A 20,652-nucleotide genomic window follows, 5' to 3' on the forward strand; every position below is an offset into this window, starting at 1 on the left:
AATTAAACAGGTGCGATCATACCAGCACAAATGCACCGGATCCCATCAGAACACCGCAGTTAAGTGTGCTTTGGCGAAAGTAGTACATGGATGGGTTACCTCCTGGGAAGTTCTTGTGTTGCACCCATTTTTCTTTCAGATGGGTCGTTCGACGTTACGCGCGATTGGAATTATGGTCCGCTGGTTTATACGCAAATGTGAGTCAAGAGGCAGGGGCATTTTAATTGATATTAGAACGAGAAGGAGAGGTGAAGTGTGAACGCACCAGGATACAAATGACGGGAGGGGGAAGAAAGGAGAAGGAGTGTATGTATTTGCAGCGCGAAGTGAAACAGGTGCGATCATACCAGCACTAATGCACCGGCTCCCATTAGAACTCAGCAGTTAAGTGTGCTTGGGCGAGAGTAGTACTCGGATGGTTGACCTCCTGGGAAGTCCTCGGGTTGCACCCATTTTTTTTCGGATGGGTCGTTCGACGTTACGCGCGAATAGAATTATGATCTACTGGTTCATTCGCAAAGGTGAGTCATGGTGCTAGGGCATTTTACTTGATATTAGAACTAGAATGAGAGATACAGAGTGCACGCACAAGGAAACAAATGACGGGATGGGGGATGGAAGGAGAAAGAGTGTATGTATTTGCAGTGCATAATGAAACATGAGCGATCAAACCAGAACTAATGCAACTGATTCTATCAGAACTCCGCAAGTTAAGGGTTCTTGGGCGAGAGTAGAACTAGGATGGGTGACCTCCTGTGAAATCCTTATATTTCACCCATTTGTTTGGGAAGTTTTCGTGTTGCACCCATTTTTTAGCCGATGATTCTTTCTACGTTGCGTGCGACTTGAATTATGGTCCGCAGGTTTATTCGCAAATGTGAGAGACGGCGCCGTGGCATCTTACTTGATATTTGAACGAGAAGAGGACGTGCAGTGCGCACACACAAGGAAACAAATGACGGGAGGGGTAAGAAAGGAGAAGGAGTGTATGTATTTGCAGCGCGAAATTAAACAGGTGCGATCATACCAGCGCTAATGCACCGGATCCCATCAGAACTCTGCAGTTAAGTGTACTTGGACGAGAGTATTACTCGGACGGGTGATCTGCTGGGAAGTCCTCGTGTCGCACCAATTTTTTTTCAGACGGGTCATTCGAGGTTACGCGCGACTAGAACTATGGTCCACTTGTTTATACGCAAATGTGAGTCAAGAAGCAGGGGAATTTTAATCGATATTAGAACGAGAAGGAGAGGTACAGTGTGAACGCACAAGGAAACAAATGATGGGAGGGGGGAGGGAAGGAGAAGCAGTGTATGTATTTTAAGCACGAAATGAAACAGGTGCGATCATACCAGCACAAATGCACCGGATCCCATTAGAATTCTGTAGTTAAGTGTGTTTTGGCGAACGTAGTACAAGGATTGGTTACCTTCTGGGAAGTTCTCGTGTTGCACCCTTTTTTTTTCAAATGGGTCGTTCGACGTTACGCGGGACTGGAACTATGGTCTACTTGTTTATACGCAAATGTGAGTCAAGAGGCAGGGGCATCTTAATTGATATTAGAACGAGAAGGAGAGGTGAAGTGTGAACGCACCAGGAAACAAATGACGGGAGGGAGAAGAAAGGAGAAGGAGTGTATGTATTTGCATCGCGAAATGAAACAGGTGCGATCATACCAGCACTAATGCACCGGATACCATCAGAACTCCGCAGTTAAGTGTGCTTGGGCGAGAGTAGTACTCGGTTGAAAGACCTCCTGGGAAGTCCTCGTGTTGCGCTCATTTTTTTTCGGATGGGTCGTTCGACGTTACGCGTGAATGGAATTATGATCCGCTGGTTCATTCGCAAAAGTGAGTCACGGTGCCGGGGCATTTTACTTGATATTAGAACGAGAAGGAGAGATGCAGAGTGCACGCACAAGGAAACAAATGACGGGAGGGGGGATGGAAGGAGAAAGAGTGTATGTATTTGCAGCGTAGAATGAAACATGAGCGATCATACCAGAACTAATGCAACGGATTCTATTAGAACTCTGCAAGTTAAGGGTACTTGGGCAAGAGTAGTACTAGGATGGGTGACCTCCTGTGAAGTCCTTCTATTTCACCCATTTTCTTGGGAAGTCCACGTGTTGCACCCATTTTTTTGAAGATGATTCTTTCGACGTTGCGCGCGACTTCAATTATGGTCCGCATGTTTATTCGCAAATGTGAGTCACGGCGCCGAGGCATTTTACTTGATATTTGAACGAGAACGGGAGGTGCAGTGCGCACGCACAAGAAACAAATTACAGGAGGGGGAAGAAAGAAGAAGGAGTGTATGTATTTGCAGCGCGAAATTAAACTGGTGCGACCATTTCAGCACTAATGCACCGGGTTCCATCAGAACTCCGCAGTTAAGTGTGCTTGGGCGAGAGTAGTACTCGGATGGGTGACCTCCTTGGAAGTCCTTGTGTCGCAGCAAGTTTTTTTTCAGACGGGTCGTTCGACGTTACGCGCGACTGGAACTATCGTCCGCTGGTTTATACGCAAATGTGAGTCAAGAAGCAGGGGTATTTTAATCGATATTAGAACGAGAAGGAGAGGTGCAGTGTGAACGCACAATAAAACAAATGATTTGAGGGGGAGGGAAGGAGAAGGAGTGTATGTATTTTCAGCTCGAAATGAAACAGGTGCGATCACACTAGCACTAATTCAACGGATTCTATCAGAACTCCGCAGTTAAGGGTGCTTGGGCGAGAGTAGTACTAGGATGGGTGACCTCCTGCGAAGTCCTTATATTTCACCCATTTTCTAGGGAAGTCCTCATGTTGCACCCATTTTTTTGCAGATGATTCTTTCGTCGATACGCGCGACTTTAATTATGGTCCGTAGGTTTAATCGCAAATGTGAGTCATGGCACCGTGGCATTTTATTTGATATTTGAACGAGAACGAGAGGTGCAGTGCGCACGCACAACGAAAAAAATGACGGGAGGGGGAAGAAAGGAGAAGGAGTGTACGTATTCGCATAGCGAAATTAAATAGGTGCGATCATACCAGCACTAATGCACCGGATCCCATCAGAACTTCGCAGTTTAGTGTGCTTGGGCGAGAGTAGTACTCGGATGGGTGACCTTCTGGAAAGTCCTCGTGTTACACCAATTTTTTTTATACGGGTCGTTCGACGTTACGCGCTACTGGAACTATGGTCCACTAGTTTATATGCAAATGTGAGTCAAGAAGTAGGGGCATTTTAATCGATATTAGAACGAGAAGGAGAAGTGCAGTGTGAACGCACAAGAAAACAAATGATGGGAGGGGGGAGGGAAGGAGAATGAGTGTATGTATTTTCAGCACGAAATGAAATAGGTGCGATCATCCCAACACAAATTCACCGGATCCCATCAGAACTCTGCAGTTAATTTTGCTTTGGTGAAAGTATTACAAGTATGGGTTACCTCTTGGGAAGTTCTCGTGTTGCAGCAATTTTTTTTTTCAGATGGGTCGTTCGATGTTACGCGCGACTGAAACTATGCTCCACTGGATCATACGCATATGTGAATCAAGACGCAGGGGTATTTTAACTGATATTAGAACTAGAAGGAGAGGTGAAGTGTGAACGCACCAAGAAACAAATGACGGGAGGGGGAAGATAGGAGAAGGAGTGTATGTATTGGCCGCGCGAAATTAAACAGGTGCGATCACACCAGCACTAATGCACCGGATCTGAACTCCGCAGTTAAGTGTGCTTGGGCGAGAGTAGTACTAGGATGGGTGACCTCCTGCGAAGTCTTTATATTTCACCCATTTTCTTGGGAAGTCCTCGTGTTGCACTTATTTTTTTGCAGATAATTCTTTCGACGGTACGCGCGACTTGAATTATGGTCCATAGGTTTATTAGATATTTGAAAACGAGAACGGGAGGTGCAGTGCGCACGCACAAGGAAACAAATGACGGGAGAGCGAAGAAAAGAGAAGGATTGTATGTATTTGCAGTGCGTAATTAAACAGGTGCGATCATACCAGCACTAATGCACCGGATCCCATCAGAACTTCGCAATTAAGTGTGCTTGGGCGAGAGTAGTACTTGGATGGGTGTCCTCCTGGGAGGTCCTCGTGTCGCACCAATGTTTTTTCAGACGGGTCGTTCGACGTTACGCGCGACTGGAACTATGGTCCGCTGGTTTATACGCAAATATGAGTGAAGAAGCAGGAGCATTTTAATTGATATTAGAACGAGAATGAGAGGTGCAGTGTGAACGCGCAAGGAAAAAAATTATGGGAAGGGGGAGGGAAGGAGAAGGAGTGTATGCATTTTCAGCATGAAATGAAACAGATGCGATCATACCAGCACAAATGCACCGGATCCCATCAGAACTCCGCAGTTAAGTGTGCTTTGGCGAAAGTACTACAAGGATGGGTTACCTCCTGGGAAGTTCTCGTGTTGCACCAATTTTTTTTTCAGATGGGTCGTTCGACGTTACGCGCGACTGGAACTATGGTCCGCTGGTTTATACGCAAATGTGAGTCAAGATGCAGGGACATTTTAATTGATATTAGAACGAGAAAGAGAGGTGAAGTGTGAACGGACTAGGAAACAAATGACGGGATGAGGAAGAAAGGAGAAGGAGTGTATGCATTTGCAGTGCAAAATGAAACAGGTGCGATCATACCAGCACTAATGCACCGGATCCCATCGGAACTCTGCAATTAAGTGTACTTGGGAGAGAGTAGTACTCGGATGGTTGACCTCCTGGGACGTCCTCGTATTGCACTCATTTTTTTTCGGATGGGTCGTTCGACGTTACGCAAGAATGGAATTATGAATCGCTGGTTCATTCGCAAAGGTGAGTCACGGTGCTGGGGCATTTTACTTGATTTTAGAACAAGAAGGAGAGATACAGAGTGCACGCACAAGGAAATAAATGACGGGAGGGGGGATGGAAGGAGAAAGAGTGTATGTATTTGCAGCGCAGAATGAAACATGAGCGATCATACCAGAACTAATACAACGGATTCTATCATAACTCTGTAAGTTAAAGGTGCTTGGGTGAGAGTAGTACTAGGATGGGTGACCTCCTGTGAAGTCCTTATATTTCACCCATTTTCTTGGGAAGTTCTCGTGTTGCACCAACTTTTTTGTAGATGATTCTTTCGACGTTGCGCACGACTTGAATAATGGTCTGCAGGTTTATTCGCAAATGTGAGTCATGGCGCCGTGATATTTTAATTGATATTAGAACAAGAACGGGAGGTGCAGTGCGCACGCACAAGGAAACAAATGACGGAAGGGGGAAGAAAGGAGAAGGAGTGTATGTATTTGGAGCGCAAAATTAAACAGGTGCGATCATACCAGCACTAATGCACCGGATCCCATCAGAACTCTGCTGTTAAGTGTGCTTGGGCGAGAGTAGTACTCGGATGGGTTACCTCCTTGGAAGTCCTCGTGTGCACTCATTTTTTTTTCGAATGGGTCGTTCGACATTACGCGCGAATGGAATTATGAACCGCTGGTTCATTCGCAAAGGTGAGTCACGGTGCCGGAGAATTTTACTTGATATTAGAACGAGAAGGAGAGATGCATAGTGCACGCACATGGAAACAAATGACCGGAGGGGGGATGGAAGGAGAAAGAGTTCATGTATTTGCAGCGCGGAATGAAACATGAGCGATCATACAAGCACTAATGCAACGGATTCTATCAGAACTCCGCAGGTAAGGGTGCTTGGGCGAGAGTAGTACTAGGATGGGTGACCTCCTGCGAAGTCTTTATATTTCACCCATTTTCTTGGGATGTCCTCATGTTGCACCCATTTTTTTGCAGATGATTCTTTCGACGTTTCGCGCGACTTGAATTATGGTTCGCAGGTTTATTCGCAAATGTGTGTCATGACGTCGTGGTATTTTACTTGATATTTGAACGAGAACGGGAGGTGCAGTGCACACGCAAAAGTAAACAAATGACGAGAGGAGGAAGAAAGGAGAAGGAGTGTATGTATTTTCAGCACAAAATTAAACAGGTGTGATCATACCAGCACTAATGCACTGGATCCCATCAGAACTTCGCAGTTAAGTGTGCTTGTTGGAGAGTAGTACGCGGATGGGTGACCTCCTTGGAAGTCCTCGTGTCGCACTAATTTTTGTTCAAACGGGTCGTTTGACGTTACGCGTTACTAGAACTATGATCCGCTGGTTAATACGCAAATGTGAGTCAAGAAGCAGGGGCATTTTAATCGATATTAGAACGAGAAGGAGAGGTGTATTGTGAACGCAACAGGAAAATAATGATGGGAGGGGGGCGGGAAGGAGAAGGAGTGTATGTATTTTCAGCACCAAATGAAACAGGTGCGATCATACCAGCACAAATGCACCGGATCCCATCAGAACTCCGCAGTTAAGTGTTCTTTGGCGAAAGTTGTACAAGGATTGGTTACCTCCTGGGAAGTTCTCGTGCAGCACCTATTTTTTTTTTCCAATGGGTCGTTCGACGTTACGCGCGACTAGAACTATGGTCTGCTTGTTTATACGCAAATTTGAGTCAAGACGCAGTGGCATTTTAATTAATATTAGAACGAGAAGGAGAGGTGAAGTGTGAACGCACTAGGAAACAAATGACGGGAGAGGGAAGATAGGAGGAGTGTATGTATTTGCAGCGCGAAATGAAACAGGTGTGATCACACCAGCATTAATGCACCAGATCCCATCAGAATTCCACAGTTAAGTGTGCTTGGGCGAGGGTAGTACTCGAACTGGTGACCTCCTGGGAAGTCCTCGTGTTGCACCCATTTTTTTTCGGATGGGTCGTTCGACGTTACACTCGAATGGAATTATGAACCACTGGTTATTCGCAAAGGTGAGTCACGGTGCCGGGACATTTTACTTGATATTAGAACGAGAAGGAGAGATGAAGAGTGCACGCACAAGGAAACAAATGATGGGAGGGGATGGAAGGAGAAAGAGTGTATGTATTTGCAGCGCAGAATGAAACATGAGCGATCATACTAGAACTAATGCAACGGATTCTATCAGAACTCTGTAGTTAAGGGTGCTTGGGCGAGAGTAGTACTAGGATGGGTGACCTCCTGTGCTTGCACGTTACGCGAGACTTGAATTATGGTCCACAGGTTTATTCACAAATGTGAGTCACGACGCTGTGGAATTTTACTTGATATTAGAATGAGAACGGGAGGGGGAAGAAAGGAGAAGAAGTGTATGTATTTGCAGCGCGAAATGAAACAGGTGCGATCATACCAGCACTAATGCTCCGGATCTGAACTCTGCAGTTAAGTGTGTTTGGGCGAGAGTAGTACTCGGATTGGTGACCTCCTGGGAAGTCCTCGTGTTGCACCCATTTTTTTTCGGATGGGTCGTTCGACGTTACACACGAATGGAATTATGAACCGCTGCTTCATTCGCAAAGGTGAGTCATGGTGCTGTGGTATTTTACTGGATATTAAAACGAGAATGAGACATGCAGAGTGCACGCACAACGAAACAAATGACGGGAGGGGGGATGGAAGGAGAAATAGTGTATGTATTTACAGCACAAAATGAAACATGAGCGATCATACCAGCACTAATACAACGGATTCTATCAGAACTCCGCAAGTTAAAAGTGCTTGGGCGACAGTAGTACTAGGATGGGTGACCTGCGGCGAAGTCCTTATATTTCACTCATTAAATTTGGAAGTCCTCGTGTTGCACTCATTTTTTTGCAGATGATTCTTTCACCGTTACGCGCGACTTGAATTATGGTCCGCAGGTTTATTCGCAATTGTGAGTCACGGCGCCGTGGCATTTTACTTGTTATTAGAACGAGAACGGGAGGTGCAGTGAGCACGCACAAGGAAATAAATGACGGGAGGGGAGATGGAAGGAGAAAGAGTGTATGTATTTGCAGCGCAGAATGAAACATGAGCGATCATACCAGCACTAATGTAACGGATTCTATCAGAACTCCGCAGTTAAGGGTGCTTGGGCGAGAGTAGTACTATTATGGGCGACCTCCGGCGAAGTCCTTATATTTCACCCATTTTATTGGGAAGTCCTCGTGTTGCACCCATTTTTTTGTCAGATGATTCTTTCGACGTTACGCGCGACTTGAATTATGGTCAGTAGGTTTATTCACAAATGTGAGTCACGGCGCCGTGACATTTTACTTGATATTAGAACGAGAACTGGAGGTGCAGTGCGCACGCACAAGGAAACAAATGACGGGAGGGGTAAGAAAGAAGAAGGATTGTATGTATTTGCAGCGCGAAATTAAACAGGTGCAATTATACTAGCACTAATGCACCGGATCCCATCAGAACTCGGTAGTTAAATGTGCTTGGGCGAGAGTAATACTCGGATTTGTGACCTCCTGGGAAGTCCTCATGTTGCACCCATTTTTTTTCGGATGGGTCGTTCGACGTTATGCGCGAATGGAATTATGAACCGCTGGTTCATTCGCAAATGTGAGTCACGGTACCGGGGCATTTTACTTGATATTAGAACGAGAAGGAGAGATGCAGAGTGCACGCACAAGGAAACAAATGACGGGAGGGGGGTTGGAAGGAGAAAGAGTGTATGTATTTGCAGCGGAGAATGAAACATGAGTGATCATACCAGCACTAATGCAACGGATTCTATCAGAACTCTGCAAGTTAAGTGTGCTTGGGCGAGAGTAGTACTAGGATGGGTGACCTCCTGCGAAGTCCTTATATTTTACCCATTTTCTTGAGAAGTCCTCATGTTGCACCCATTTTTTTACAGATGATTCTTTCGACGTTACGCGCGACTTGAATTATGGTCCACAGGTTTATTCATAAATGTGAGTCACAGTGCCGTGACATTTTACTTGATATTAGAACGAGAACGGGAGGTGCAGTGCGCACGCACAAGGAAACAAATGACGGGAGGGGTAAAAAAGGCGAAGAAGTGTATGTATTAGCAGCGCGAAATTAAACATGTGCGATCATACCAACACTAATGCACTGGATCCCATCAGAACTCGGCAGTTAAGTGTGTTTGGGCGAGAGTAGTACTCGGATGGGTGACCTCTTGGGAAGTCCTCGTGTTGCACCTATTTTTTTTCGGATGGGTCGTTCGAAGTTACACGCGAATGGAATTATGAACCATTGATTCATTCGCAAAGGTGAGTCACGGTGCCGGGGCATTTTACCTGATATTAGAACGAGAAGGAGAGATGCAGAGTGCACGTAAAAGGAAACAAATGACGGGAGGGGGGATGGAAGGAGAAAGAGTGTATGTATTTGCAGTGCAGAATGAAAAATGAGCGATCATACCAGCACTAATGCAACAGATTCTATTAGAACTCCGCAAGTTAAGGGTGTTTGGGTAAGAGTATTACTAGGATGAGTGACCTCCTACGATTCACAAATTTTCTTGGAAAGTCCTCGTATTGCACCCATTTTTTTGCAGATGATTCTCTTGATGTTACGCGCGACTTGAATTATGGTCCGTAGGTTTATTCTCAAATGTGAGTCACGGCGCCGTAGTATTTTACTTGATATTAGAACGAGAACGGGAGTAGCAGTGCGCACGCACAAGGAAACAAATGACGGGAGGGGGAAGAAAGGAGAAGGACTGTATGTATTTGCAGCGCGAAATAAAACAGGTGCGATCATACCAGCACTAATGCACCAGATCCCATCAGAACTCGGTAGTTAAGTGTGTTTGGGCGAGAGTAGTACTCGGATGGGTGACCTCCTGGGAAGTCCTCGTGTCGCACTAATTTTTTTTCAGACGGGTCGTTCGACGTTACGCGCGATTGGAGCTATGGTCCGCGGGTTTATACATAAATGTGAGTCAAGAAGCAAGGGCATTTTAATCGATATTGGAACGAGAAGGAGAGGTGATGTGTGAACGCACAAGGAAACAAATGATGGGAGGGGGGAGGGAAGGAGAATGAGTTTATGTACTTTTAGCACGAAATGAAACAGGTGCGATCATACCAGTACAAATTCACCGGATCTCATCAGAACTCCGCAGTCAAGTGTGCTTTGGTAAAAGTAGTACAAGGATGGGTTACCTCCTGAGAAGTTTTCGTATTGCACCCATTTTTTTTTTCAGATGGGCTGTTCAAAGTTACGCGCGACTGGAGCTATGGTCCGCTGGTTTATACGCAAATGTGAATCAAGACGCAAGGGCATTTTAATTGATAGTAGAACGATAAGGAGAGGTGAAGTGTGAACACACCAGGAAACAAATGACGGCCGGGGGGGGGGGGGGGGGGAAGAAAGGAGGAGTTTATGTATTTGCAGCGCGAAATGAAACAAGTGCGATCATACCAGCACTAATGCACTGGATCTGAACTCCGCAGTTAAGTGTGCCTGGGCGAGAGTAGTGCTCGGATGGGTGACCTCCTGGGAAGTCCTCATGTCGCACTAATTTTTTTTCAGACGGGTTGTTCGACGTTACGCGCGATTGGAACTATGGTCTGCTAGTTTATACGCAAATGTGAGTCAAGAATCAGGGACATTTTAATCAATATTAGAACGAGAAGGAGAGGTGCAGTATGAACGCACAACGAAACAAATGATGGGAGGGGGGAAGGAAGGAGAAGGAGTGTATGTATTTTCAGCACGAAATTAAACAGGTGCGATCATACCAGCACAAATGCACCGGATCCCATCAGAACTCCGCAGTTAAGTGTGCTTTGGTGAAAGTAGTACAAGGATGGGTTACCTCCTGGGAAGTTCTCGTGTTGCACCCATTTTTTTTTCAGATGGGCCGTTCGACGTTACGCACGACTGGAACTATGGTTCGCTGGTTTATACGCAAATGTGAGTCAAGACGCAGGGGCATTTTAATTGATATTATAAGGAGAATGAGAGGTTAAGAGAGATCGCACCAGGAAACAAATGACGGGAGGGGGAATAAAGGAGAAGGAGTGTATGTATTTGTAGCGTAAAATGAAACAGTTGCGATCATACCAGCACTAATGCACTGGATCCCATCAGAACTCCACAGTTAAGTGTGCTTGGGCGAGGGTAGTACTCGAACTGTGACCTCCTGGGAAGTCCTCGTATTGCACCCATTTTTTTTCGGATGGGTCGTTCAACGTTACGCTCGAATGGAATTATGAACCGCTGGTTCATTCGTAAAGGTGAGTCACGGTGCCGGGGCATTTTACTTGATATTAGAACGAGAAGGAGAGATGTAGAGTGCACGCACAAGGAGACAAATGACGGGAGGGGGGATGGAAGGAGAAAGAGTATATGTATTTGCAGTGCAGAATAAAACATGAGCGATCATACCAGCACTAAAGCAACCGATTCTATCAGAACTCCATAGGTAAGGGTGCTTGGGCAAGAGTAGTACTAGGATGGGTGACCTCCTTTGAAGTCTTTATATTTCACCCATTTTCTTGGGAAGTACTCGTGTTGCACCCTTTTTTTTCAGATGATTCTTTTGACATTACGCGTGACTTGAATTATGGTCTGCAGGTTTATTCAAAAATGTGAGTCACGGCGCTGTGGCATTTTACTTGATATTTGAACGAGAACGAGAGGTGCAGTGCACACGCACAAGGAAACAAATGACGGAATGGGGAAGAAAGGAGAAGGAGTGAACGTATTTGCAGCGCGAAATTAAATAGGTACGATCATACCAGCACTTATGCAGCGGATCTGAACTCCGCAGTTAAGTGTGCTTGGGCGAGAGTAGTACTCGGATGGGTGACCTCCTGGGAAGTCCTCATGTCGCACCAATTTTTTTTCAGACGTGTCGTTCGACGTTACGCGCGACTGGAATTATAGTCCGCTGGTTTATACGCAAATGTGAGTCAAGAATCAGGGACATTTTAATTGATATTAGAACGAGAAGAAGAGGTGTAGTGTGAACGCACAAGGAAACAAATGATGGGAGGGGGGACGGAAGGAGAAGGAGTGTATGTATTTTCAGCACGAAATGAAACAGGTGCGATCATACCACCACAAATGCACCGGATCTCATTAGTACTCCGCAGTTAAGTGTGCTTTGGCGAAAGTAGTACAAGGATGGGTTACCTCCTGGGAAGTTCACGTGTTGCACCCATTTTTTTTTTCAGTTGAGTCGTTCGACGTTACGCTCGAGTGGAACTATGGTCCACTGGTTTATACGAAAATGTAAGTCAAGGCGTAGGGGCATTTTAATTGATATTAGAACGAGAAGGAGAGGTGATGTGTGAACACACCAGGATCAAATGACGGGAGGGGGAAGAAAGGAGAAGGAGTGTATGTATTTACAGCGCGAAATGAAACAGGTGCGATCATACCAGCACTAATGCACCGGATCTCATTAGAACTCCGAAGTCAAGTGTGCTTGGGCGAGAGTAGTACTCGGATTGTTGACCTCCTGGAAAGTCCTCGTGTTGCACCCATTTTTTTTCGGATGGGTCGTTCAACGTTATGCGCGAATTGAATTATGAACCGATGTTTCATTCGCAAAGGTGAGTCACGGTGCCGGATAATTTAACTTGATATTAGAACGAGATAGAGAGATGCAGAGTGGACGCACAAGGAAACAAATGACGAGAGAAGGGATGGAAGCAGAAAGAGTGTATGTATTTGCAGCGCATAATGAAACATGAGCGATCATATCAGCACTAATGCAACGGATTCTATAAGAACTCCGCTAGTTAAGGGTTCTTGGGCGAGAGTAGTACTAGGATAGGTGACCTCCTGCGAAGTCCTTATATTTAACCCATTTTCCTGGGAAGTCCTCGTGTTGCACCCATTTTTTTACAGATGATTCTTTCGACGTTACGCGCGACTTGAATTATGGTCCGCAGGTTTATTCTCAAATGTGAGTCACGGCGCTGTGACATTTTACTTGATATTTGAACGAAAACGGGAGGTGCAGTGCGTACGCACAAGGAAACAAATGACGGGAGGGGGAAGAAAGGAGAAGGAGTGTATCTATTTGCTGCGCGAAATTAAACAGGTGCGATCATACCAGCACTAATGCACCGGATCCCTTCAGAACTCCGCACTTAAGTGTTTTTTGCGGAGAGTAGTACTCGGATGGGTGACCTCCTGGGAAGTCCTCGTGTTGCACCAATTTTTTTCAGACGGGTTGTTCGATGTTACGCGCGACTTGAACTATGTTCTACTGGTTTATACGCAAATGTGAGTCAATAAGCAGGGGCCTTTTAATCGATATTAGAACTAGAAGGAGAGGTGCAGTGTGAACGCACAAGGAAACATGTGACGGCAAGGGGGAGGGAAGGAGAAGGAGTGTATGTATTCTCAGTACGAAATGAAACAAGTGCGATCATACCAACACAAATGCATCGGATCCAATCAGAACTCTGCAGTTAAGTGTGCTTTGGTGAAAGTAGTACAAGGATGGGTTACCTCCTGGGAAGTTATCGTGTTACACCCGATTTTTTTTTCAGATGGGTCGTTCGGCATTATGCGCGACTGGAACTTTGGTCCACTAGATTATACGCAAATATGAGTCAAGACGCAGGGGCATTTTAGTTGATATTAGAACGAGAATGAGAGGTGAAGTGTGAACGCACCAGGAAACAAATGACGGGAGGGGGAAGAAAGGAGAAGGAGTATATGCATTTGCAGCTCAAAATGAAACAGGTGCGATCATACCAGCACTAATGCACTGGATCCAATTAGAACTCCGCAGTTAAGTGTGCTTGGGCGAGAGTAGTACTTGGATGGGTGACCTCTTTGGAAGTCCTCGTGTCGCACCAATTTTTTTTCAGACGGGTCGTTCGATGTTACGCGCGAATGGAACTATGGTCTGCTGGTTTATACGCAAATGTGAGTCAAGAAGCAAGGGCATTTTAATCGATATTAGAACGAGAAGGAGAGGTGCAGTGTGAACGCACAAGGAAACAAATGATGGGAAGGGGGAGGGAAGGAGAAGGAGTGTATGTATTTTCAGCACGAAATGAAACAAGTGCGATCATACCAGCACAAATGCACCGGATCCCATCAGAACTTCGCAGTTAAGTGTGCTTTGGCAAAAGTAGTACAAGGATGGGTTCCCTCATGAGAAGTTCTCGTGTTGTACCTTTTTTTTTCAGATGGCTCGTTCGACGTTACGCGCAATTGGAATTATAGTCCGCTGGTTTATACGGAAATAAAAGTCAAGACGCAGGGGCATTTTACTTTATATTAGAACGAGAAGGAGAGGTGAACTGTGAACGCACTTTAAAACAAATGACGGGAGGGGGAAGAAAGGAGGAGTGTATGTATTTGCAGCGCGAAATGAAACAGGTGCGATCATACCAGCACTAAAGCACCGGATCCCATCAGAACACTGCAGTCAAGTGTGCTTGGGCTCGAATAGTACTCGGATGGGTGATCGCCTGGGAAGTCCTCGTGTTGCACCCATTTTTTTTCGGATGGGTCGTTCGACGTTGCGCGCGAATGGAATTATGAACCGCTGGTTCATTCACAAAGGTGAGTCACGGTGCCAGGGCATTTTACTTGATATTAGAACGAGAAGGAGAGATGCAGAGTGCACAAACAAGGAAACAAATTAACGGGAGGGGAGATTGAAGGAGAAAGAGAGTATGTATTTACAGCGCAGAATGAAACGTGAGCGATCATACCAGCACTAATGCAACGGATTCTATCAGAACTCCGCGGTTAAGGGTGCTTGGGCGAGAGTAGTACTAGGAAGGGTAACCTCCTGCGAAGTCCTTATATTTCACCCATTTTCTTGGGAAGTCCTCGTGTTGCACCCATTTTTTTGCAAATGATTCTTTCGACGTTACGCGCGACTTAAATTATGGTCCGCAGGTTTATTCGTAAATATGAGTCACGGTGCCGTGGCATTTTACTTGATATTTGAACGAGAACGGGAGGTGTAGTGCGCACGCACAAGGAAACAAATGACGGGAGGGGGAAGAAAGGAGGAGTGTATCTATTTGCAGCGCGAAATTAAACAGGCGCGATCATACCAGCACTACTGCACCAGATCCCATCAGAACTCCGCAGTTAAGTGTGCTTGGGCGAGAGTAGCACTCAGATGGGTGACCTCTTAGGAAGTTCTAGTGTCGCATCAATTTTATTTCAGACGGGTGGTTCAATGTTACGCGCGACTGGAACTATGGTTCAGTGGTTTATACTCAAATGTGATACAAGAAGCAGGGGTATTTTAATCGATATTAGAACGAGAAGGAGAGGTGCAGTGTGAACGCTCAAGGAAACAAATTATGGGAGGGGGGAGGGAAGGAGAAGGAGTATATGTATTTTCAGCACGAAATGAAACAAGTGCGATCATACCAGCACAAATGCACTAGATCGCATCAGAACTCCGCAGTTAAGTGTGTTTTAGCGAAAGTAGTACAAGAATGGGTTACCTCCTGGAAAGTTCTCGTGTTGCACCTATTTTTTGTTTCAGATGGGTCGTTCGACGTTACATGCGACAGGAACTACGGTCTACTAGTTTATACGCAAATGTGAGTCAAGATGCAGGAGCATTTTAATTGATATTAGAACGAGAAGGAGAGGCGAAGTGTGAACGCACCAGGAAACCAATGATGGGAGGGGGAAGAAAGGAGAAGGAGTGTATGTATTTGCAGCGCGAAATGAAATAGGTGCGATCATACCAGCACTAATGCACTGGATCCCATCAGAGCTCAGCAGTCAAGTGTGCTTGGGCGAGAGTAGTACTCGGATCGGTGACTGCCTTGGAAGTCCTCGTGTTGCACCCATTTTTTTTCGGATGGGTCGTTCGACATTGCGCACGAATGGAATTATGAACCGCTGGTTCATTCGCAAAGGTGAGTCACGGTGTCGGGGCATTTTACTTGATATTAGAACGAGAAAGAGAGATGCAGTGTGCACGCACAAGGAAGTAAATGACGGGAGGGGAGATGGAAGGAGAAATAGTGTATGTATTTGCAGCGCAGAATAAAACATTAGGGATCATGCCTGCACTAATGCAACGGATTCTATAAGAACTCCGCGGTTAAGGGTGCTTGGGCGAGAGTAGTACTAGGATGGGTGACCTCCTGCGAAGTCCTTATATTTCACCCATTTTCTTGGGAAGTCCTCGTGTTGCACCCATTTTTTTGCAGATGATTCTTTCAACGTTACGCGCGACTTAAATTATGGTCTGCTGGTTTATTCGCAAATGTGAGTCACGGTGCTGTGGCATTTTACTTGATATTTGAACGAGAACGAGAGGTCCAGTGCGCACGCACAAGGAAACAAATGACGGGAGGGGGAAGAAAGGAGAAGGACTATATGTATTTGCAGCGTGAAATTAACCAGGTGCGATCATACCAGCACTAAAGCACCGGATCCCATCAGAACCCCGCAGTTAAGTGTGCTTGGGCGAAAGTAGTACAAGGATGGGTGACCTCTTAGGAAGTCCTCGTATGGCTCAAATTTATTTTCAGACGAGTCGATTGATGTTACGCGCTACTGGAGCTATGGTCCGCTGGTTAATACGCAAATGTGAGTCAAGAAGCAGGGGCATTTTAATCGATATTAGAACGAGAATGAGATGTTCAGTGTGAACGCACAAGGAAGCAAATGATGGGAGGGGGGAGGGAAGGAGAATGAGTGTATGTATTTTTAGTACGAAATGAAACAGGTGCGATCATACCAGTACAAACGCACCGGATCCCATCAGAACTCCGCAGCTAAGTGTGCTTTGGCGAAAGTAGTACAAGGATGAGTTACCTCCTAGGAAGTTCTTGTGTTGCACCCATTTCTTTTTTCAGATGGGTCGTTCGAATTTACGTGCGACTGGAACTATGGTCCGCTGGTTATACGCAAATGTGAGTCAAGACGCAGGGGCATTTTAATTGATATTAGAACGAGAAGGAGAGGTGAAGTGTGAACGCACCAGGAAACAAATGACGGGAGGGGGAAGAAAGGAGGAGTGTAGGTATTTGCAGAGCAAAATGAAACAGGTGAGATCATACCAGCACTAATGCACCGTATCCCACCAGAACTCCGCAGTTAATTGTGCTTGGGCGAGAGTAGTACTCGGATGGGTGACCTCCTGGGAAGTCCTCGTGTTGCACCTATTTTTTTCGGATGGGTCGTTCGACGTTATGCGAGAATAGAATTATAAAGCCGCTGGTTCATTCGCAAAGGTGAGTCACATTGCCGGGGCATTTTACTTGATATTAGAACGAGAAGGAGAGATGTAGAGTGCACGCACAAGGAAACAAATGATGGGAGGGGGGATGGAAGGAGAAAGACTGCATGTATTTGCAGCGCAGAATGAAACATGAGCGATCATACTAGAACTAATGCAACGGATTCTATAGAAACTCCGCAAGTTAAGGGTGCTTGGGCGAGAGTAGTACTAGGATTGGTGACCTCCTGCGAAGTCCTTATATTTCACCCATTTTCTTGGGTAGTCCACGTGTTGAACCCATTTTTTTGCAGATAATTCTTTCGACGTTACGCACGACTTGAATTATGGTCCGTAGGTTTATTCGTAAATATGAGTCACGGCGCCGTGACATTTTACTTGATATTTGAACGAGAACGGGAGGTGCAGTGTGAACGCACAAGGAAACAAATGATGGGAGGGGGGAGAGAAGGAGAATGAGTGTATGTATTTTCAGCACGAAATGAAACAGGTGCGATCATACCAGCACAAATGCACAGGATACCATCAGAACTCTGCAGTTAAGTGTGCTTTGGCGAAAGTATTACAAGGATGGGTTTCCTCTTGGGAAGTTCTCGTGTTGCATCCTTTTTTTTTCAGATGGGTCGTTCGAGGATACAGGCGACTGAAACTATGGTCCGCTGGTTTATACGCAAATGTGAGTCAAGACGCAGGGGTATTTAAATTGATATTAGAAGGAGAAGGAGATGTGAAGTGTGAACGCACTAGTAAAAAAATGACGGGAGGGGGAAGAAATGAGAAGGAGTGTATGTATTTGCAGCGTGAAATAAAACAGGTGCGATCACACCAGCACTAATGCACTGGATCCTATCAGAACTCCACAGTTAAGTGTGCTTGGGCAAGAGTAGTACTCGGATGGGTGTCCTCCTGGGAAGTCCTCGTGTTGCACCCATTCTTTTTCGGATGGGTCGTTCGATGTTACGCGCGTATGGAATTATGAACTGCTGGTTCATTCACAAAGGTAAGTCACGGTGCCGGGACATTTTACTTGATATTAGAACGAGAAGGAGAGATGCAGAGTGCACGCACAAGGAAACAAATGATGGGAGGGGGGAGAGAAGGAGAAGGAGTGTATGTATTTTCAGCACGAAATGAAACAGGTGCGATCAAACCAGAACAAATGCACAGGATACCATCAGAACTCTGCAGTTAAGTGTGCTTTGGCGAAAGTAGTACAAGGATGGATTTCCTCTTGGGAAGTTCTCGTGTTGCACCCTTTTTTTTTTCAGATGGGTCGTTCGAGGTTACAGGCGACTGAAACTATGGTCCGCTGGTTTATACGCAAATGTGAGTCAAGACGCATGGTTATTTAAATTGATATTAGAAGGAGAAGGAGAGCTGAAGTGTGAACGCACTAGGAAAAAAATGATGGGAGGGGGAAGAAATGAGAAGGAGTGTATGTATTTGCAGCGCGAAATGAAACAGGTGCGATCACACCAGCACTAATGCACCGGATCCTATCAGAACTCCGCAGTTAAGTGTGCTTGGGCGAGAGTAGTACTCGGATGGGTGTCCTCCTGGGAAGTCCTCGTGTTGCACCCATTTTTTTTCGGATGGGTCGTTCGATGTTACGCGCGTATGGAATTATGAACTGCTGGTTCATTCGCAAAGGTAAGTCACGGTGCCGGGACATTTTACTTGATATTAGAACGAGAAGGAGAGATGCAGAGTGCACGCACAAGGAAACAAATGATGGGAGGGGGGAGAGAAGGAGAAGGAGTGTATGTATTTTCAGCACGAAATGAAACAGGAGCGATCATACCAGCACAAATGCACAGGATACCATCAGAACTCTGCTGTTAAGTGTGCTTTGGCGAAAGTAGTACAAGGATGGGTTTCCTCTTGGGAAGTTCTCGTGTTGCGCCCCTTTTTTTTCAGATGGGTCGTTCGAGGTTACAGGCGACTGAAACTATGGTCCGCTGGTTTATACGCAAATGTGAGTCAAGACGCAGGGGTATTTAAATTGATATTAGAAGGAGAAGGAGAGGTGAAGTGTGAACGCACTAAGAAAAAAATGACGGGAGGGGGAAGAAATGAGAAGGAGTGTATTTATTTGCAGCGCGAAATGAAACAGATGCGATCACACCAGCACTAATGCACCGGATCCTATCAGAACTCTGCAGTTAAGTGTGCTTGGGCGAGAGTAGTACTCGGATGGGTTTCCTCCTGGGAAGTCCTCGTGTTGCACCCATTTTTTTTCGGATGGGTCGTTCGATGTTACGCGCGTATGGAATTATGAACTGCTGGTTCATTCGCAAAGGTAAGTCACGGTGCCGGGACATTTTACTTGATATTAGAACGAGAAGGAGAGATGCAGAGTGCACGCACAAGGAAACAAATGACGGGAGGGGAGATGGAAGGAGAAAGAGTGTATGTATTTGCAGTGCAGAATGAAACATGCGCGATCATACCACTACTAATGCAATGGATTCTATCAGAACTTCGCAAGTTAAGGGTACTTGGGCGAGAGTAGTACTAGGACGGGTGACCTCCTGCGAAGTCCTTATATTTCACCCATTTTCTTGTGAAGTCCTCGTGTTGCACCCATTTTTTTTGCAGATGATTCTTTTGACGTTACGCGCTACTTGAATTATGGTCTGTAGGTTTATTCTAAATGTGAGTCACGGCGCCGTGGCATTTTACTTGATATTTAAACGAGAACGGGAGGTGAAGTGCGCACGCACAAGGAAACAAATGACGGGAGGGGGAAGAAATGATAATGATTGTATGCATTTGCAGCGCGAAATTAAACAGGTGCGATCATACGAGCACAAATGCATCGGATCCCATCAGAACTCCGCAGTTAAGTGTGCTTTGGTGACAGTAGTAGAAGGATGGGTTACCTCCTGGGAAGTTCTCGTGTTGCTTCCATTTTTTTTTTCAGATGGGTCTTTTGACGTTATGCGCGACTGGAACTATGGTCCGCTGGTTTATACGCAAATGTGAGTCAAGACGCAGAGTCATTTTAATTGATATTAAAATGAGAAGGAGAGGTGAAGTGTGAACGCACCAGGAAATAAATGACGGGAGGGGGAAGAAAGGAGAAGGAGTGTATGTATTTGCAGCACGAAATGAGACAGGTGCGATCATACCAGCACTAATGCACCGGATCCCATCAGAACTCCGCAGTCAAGTGTGCTTGGGCGAGAGTACTACTCGGATGGGTGTCCTCCTGGGAAGTCCTCATGTTGCACCCATTTTTTTTCGGATGGGTCGTTCGACGTTACGCGCGTATGGAATTATGAACTGCTGGTTCATTCGCAAAGGTGAGCCACGGTGTCGGGACATTTTACTTGATATTAGAATGAGAAGGAGAGATGCAGAGTGCACGCATAAGAAAACAAATGACGGGAGGGGGGAATGGAATGAGAAAGAGTGTATCTATTTGCAGCGCAGAATGAAACATGAGCGATCATACCAGCACTAATGTAATGGATTCTATCAGAACTCCGCAAGTTAAGGGTACTTGGGCGAGAGTAGTACTGGATGGGTGACCTCCTGCGAAGTCCTTATATTTCATCCATTTTCTTGGGAAGTCCTCGTGTTGCACCCATTTTTTTGTAGATGAT

General features: G+C 45.7%; 38 pseudogenes; all 38 read left to right on the top strand.

Annotated features, from left to right (window-relative positions):
• Nucleotides 1–8: 8 nt before the first annotated feature.
• Nucleotides 9–127, top strand: LOC148255700 (5S ribosomal RNA; annotated as a pseudogene).
• Nucleotides 128–333: 206 nt separating this feature from the next.
• On the top strand, nt 334–452 carry LOC148255701 (5S ribosomal RNA; annotated as a pseudogene).
• A 561-nt stretch (nt 453–1,013) lies between these two features.
• On the top strand, nt 1,014–1,132 carry LOC148255702 (5S ribosomal RNA; annotated as a pseudogene).
• Nucleotides 1,133–1,338: 206 nt separating this feature from the next.
• On the top strand, nt 1,339–1,457 carry LOC148255703 (5S ribosomal RNA; annotated as a pseudogene).
• Nucleotides 1,458–1,662: 205 nt separating this feature from the next.
• Nucleotides 1,663–1,781, top strand: LOC148255704 (5S ribosomal RNA; annotated as a pseudogene).
• A 560-nt stretch (nt 1,782–2,341) lies between these two features.
• LOC148255705 (5S ribosomal RNA) lies at nt 2,342–2,460 on the top strand (annotated as a pseudogene).
• Nucleotides 2,461–3,020: 560 nt separating this feature from the next.
• LOC148255706 (5S ribosomal RNA) lies at nt 3,021–3,139 on the top strand (annotated as a pseudogene).
• Nucleotides 3,140–3,986: 847 nt separating this feature from the next.
• On the top strand, nt 3,987–4,105 carry LOC148255707 (5S ribosomal RNA; annotated as a pseudogene).
• Nucleotides 4,106–4,311: 206 nt separating this feature from the next.
• LOC148255708 (5S ribosomal RNA) lies at nt 4,312–4,430 on the top strand (annotated as a pseudogene).
• A 206-nt stretch (nt 4,431–4,636) lies between these two features.
• LOC148255709 (5S ribosomal RNA) lies at nt 4,637–4,755 on the top strand (annotated as a pseudogene).
• A 561-nt stretch (nt 4,756–5,316) lies between these two features.
• LOC148255710 (5S ribosomal RNA) lies at nt 5,317–5,434 on the top strand (annotated as a pseudogene).
• A 561-nt stretch (nt 5,435–5,995) lies between these two features.
• Nucleotides 5,996–6,114, top strand: LOC148255711 (5S ribosomal RNA; annotated as a pseudogene).
• Nucleotides 6,115–6,320: 206 nt separating this feature from the next.
• On the top strand, nt 6,321–6,439 carry LOC148255712 (5S ribosomal RNA; annotated as a pseudogene).
• Nucleotides 6,440–6,643: 204 nt separating this feature from the next.
• LOC148255713 (5S ribosomal RNA) lies at nt 6,644–6,762 on the top strand (annotated as a pseudogene).
• Nucleotides 6,763–7,214: 452 nt separating this feature from the next.
• LOC148255714 (5S ribosomal RNA) lies at nt 7,215–7,328 on the top strand (annotated as a pseudogene).
• A 1,597-nt stretch (nt 7,329–8,925) lies between these two features.
• LOC148255715 (5S ribosomal RNA) lies at nt 8,926–9,044 on the top strand (annotated as a pseudogene).
• A 550-nt stretch (nt 9,045–9,594) lies between these two features.
• Nucleotides 9,595–9,713, top strand: LOC148255716 (5S ribosomal RNA; annotated as a pseudogene).
• Nucleotides 9,714–9,919: 206 nt separating this feature from the next.
• LOC148255717 (5S ribosomal RNA) lies at nt 9,920–10,038 on the top strand (annotated as a pseudogene).
• A 217-nt stretch (nt 10,039–10,255) lies between these two features.
• LOC148255718 (5S ribosomal RNA) lies at nt 10,256–10,369 on the top strand (annotated as a pseudogene).
• Nucleotides 10,370–10,575: 206 nt separating this feature from the next.
• Nucleotides 10,576–10,694, top strand: LOC148255719 (5S ribosomal RNA; annotated as a pseudogene).
• A 206-nt stretch (nt 10,695–10,900) lies between these two features.
• On the top strand, nt 10,901–11,018 carry LOC148255720 (5S ribosomal RNA; annotated as a pseudogene).
• Nucleotides 11,019–11,577: 559 nt separating this feature from the next.
• On the top strand, nt 11,578–11,691 carry LOC148255721 (5S ribosomal RNA; annotated as a pseudogene).
• Nucleotides 11,692–11,897: 206 nt separating this feature from the next.
• LOC148255722 (5S ribosomal RNA) lies at nt 11,898–12,016 on the top strand (annotated as a pseudogene).
• A 206-nt stretch (nt 12,017–12,222) lies between these two features.
• On the top strand, nt 12,223–12,341 carry LOC148255723 (5S ribosomal RNA; annotated as a pseudogene).
• A 561-nt stretch (nt 12,342–12,902) lies between these two features.
• LOC148255724 (5S ribosomal RNA) lies at nt 12,903–13,021 on the top strand (annotated as a pseudogene).
• A 531-nt stretch (nt 13,022–13,552) lies between these two features.
• On the top strand, nt 13,553–13,671 carry LOC148255725 (5S ribosomal RNA; annotated as a pseudogene).
• Nucleotides 13,672–13,877: 206 nt separating this feature from the next.
• Nucleotides 13,878–13,996, top strand: LOC148255726 (5S ribosomal RNA; annotated as a pseudogene).
• A 201-nt stretch (nt 13,997–14,197) lies between these two features.
• Nucleotides 14,198–14,316, top strand: LOC148255727 (5S ribosomal RNA; annotated as a pseudogene).
• A 558-nt stretch (nt 14,317–14,874) lies between these two features.
• LOC148255728 (5S ribosomal RNA) lies at nt 14,875–14,993 on the top strand (annotated as a pseudogene).
• A 532-nt stretch (nt 14,994–15,525) lies between these two features.
• LOC148255729 (5S ribosomal RNA) lies at nt 15,526–15,644 on the top strand (annotated as a pseudogene).
• Nucleotides 15,645–16,204: 560 nt separating this feature from the next.
• LOC148255730 (5S ribosomal RNA) lies at nt 16,205–16,323 on the top strand (annotated as a pseudogene).
• Nucleotides 16,324–16,529: 206 nt separating this feature from the next.
• LOC148255731 (5S ribosomal RNA) lies at nt 16,530–16,648 on the top strand (annotated as a pseudogene).
• A 203-nt stretch (nt 16,649–16,851) lies between these two features.
• LOC148255732 (5S ribosomal RNA) lies at nt 16,852–16,970 on the top strand (annotated as a pseudogene).
• An 886-nt stretch (nt 16,971–17,856) lies between these two features.
• LOC148255733 (5S ribosomal RNA) lies at nt 17,857–17,975 on the top strand (annotated as a pseudogene).
• Nucleotides 17,976–18,506: 531 nt separating this feature from the next.
• LOC148255734 (5S ribosomal RNA) lies at nt 18,507–18,625 on the top strand (annotated as a pseudogene).
• A 530-nt stretch (nt 18,626–19,155) lies between these two features.
• LOC148255735 (5S ribosomal RNA) lies at nt 19,156–19,274 on the top strand (annotated as a pseudogene).
• A 561-nt stretch (nt 19,275–19,835) lies between these two features.
• On the top strand, nt 19,836–19,954 carry LOC148255736 (5S ribosomal RNA; annotated as a pseudogene).
• A 207-nt stretch (nt 19,955–20,161) lies between these two features.
• LOC148255737 (5S ribosomal RNA) lies at nt 20,162–20,280 on the top strand (annotated as a pseudogene).
• Nucleotides 20,281–20,652: the final 372 nt, after the last annotated feature.

The sequence above is a fragment of the Carica papaya genome, chromosome 5, assembly GCF_054855325.1.
Source record: "Carica papaya isolate Zhongbai chromosome 5, ASM5485532v1, whole genome shotgun sequence".
Taxonomy (NCBI): domain Eukaryota; kingdom Viridiplantae; phylum Streptophyta; class Magnoliopsida; order Brassicales; family Caricaceae; genus Carica; species Carica papaya.